The sequence below is a fragment of the Lactuca sativa genome, chromosome 5 (genome assembly GCF_002870075.4).
Source record: "Lactuca sativa cultivar Salinas chromosome 5, Lsat_Salinas_v11, whole genome shotgun sequence".
Lineage (NCBI taxonomy): Eukaryota > Viridiplantae > Streptophyta > Magnoliopsida > Asterales > Asteraceae > Lactuca > Lactuca sativa.
In genome coordinates this window covers 360308229-360309365 of record NC_056627.2, presented here as the reverse complement: position 1 = coordinate 360309365, position 1137 = coordinate 360308229, and the positions used below count along the sequence as shown (strand labels likewise).

The 1137-nt window shown below is 35.4% G+C and overlaps 1 non-coding gene across 1 annotated transcript; it reads right to left on the bottom strand.

The window, feature by feature from the left end:
- Positions 1–598: 598 nt before the first annotated feature.
- LOC111902511 (small nucleolar RNA R71) lies at positions 599–705 on the bottom strand. The gene has a single exon (XR_002853844.1). It is a non-coding gene; the product is annotated as a small nucleolar RNA R71 (small nucleolar RNA).
- Between the last annotated feature and the right edge of the window lie 432 nt (positions 706–1137).

Sequence of the window (1137 nt, the reverse complement as noted above, 5' to 3'; positions counted from 1 at the left end):
GTTATAATTTAACTGCTTCTAGTTAATCAATCATTTTTGTGGGGTAGAAGCCGTAAAAAGTTTTTTTTTTTTTTTTTCAGAATTTTGTTTATTTTCTGTCCAGGCATCCCCCACAACGTGGGCACTAGCAATTTTGTTTTTAATATTAGTTTTTTAGTTTATTTGATTTTATTTTTTTTATTCGTTTTACATGTGTTTTCTAGTTTTATCTTAGCAGGGAAAATGGGGGACATAACGACCATGACAATGGAAGAGTACATGCTACATATGAGGAATGAAAACAGAAGGGGTCTTAATCTACCAAAAATCCCAACTACTACAAAGTTCGAACTGCCAGGACACATTCTTTGCATGCTAAAGGAGTTACCTTTTTATGGGTAGGAGCACGAGGATGCTTATGAGCATATATAAGAGGTAGTGAAAATTTCTAACTATTTTCATGCACCAAACGCGAGTAAAGATACGGTGATGCTTCGACTTTTGTCGGTCACACTAAAGGGTGAAGCTAAGGAATGGTTAAAATCACTTCCCTTTGGAACAATCATGACATGGGTTGATTTTAATCATAAACTAGTTTACCTCTCCTTCAAAAGTGGCAAAGCTTAAAAGAAACATACATAATTTTCAATAATTAGAAGGGGAGTTGCTATATGAAGCTTAGGAGCGTTACAAGAGATTGTTACGATATTGCCCTTAACATGACTTCAATGTGCAACAAGAAATATCAATATTTTATGATGGAGTCAATGTGTGCACTTGTCAACTTCTAGACTTTCAAGGGCCATGACAAAGAAGGATCCGACAACAAATAAAGCTTTGATTAACGAATTCGCTAAGCATTCAAGAGAGTATCATAAACCAAAGGAGGATTTCACTAGAAGAAACTAAAGTAAAGATGGAGGTCAAGATGCATCAGTTCAGTACTTGCAAAGCTCAACGCGATGGAAGAAAGAATCATAAAAATGGGTGGATCAATCCAAGATAGATGCAGAGCTTGTAGGGGAACCCATTCTACAAGGGATTGTAAATTAGAGTACAAGAGAGATCGAGATACAAAATAAATTCAACAACTAAAGCATGATCTCTACCAAATAGAACAAGTCCAATTCGAGAAAATATATGTTCTCAAGTCAATGC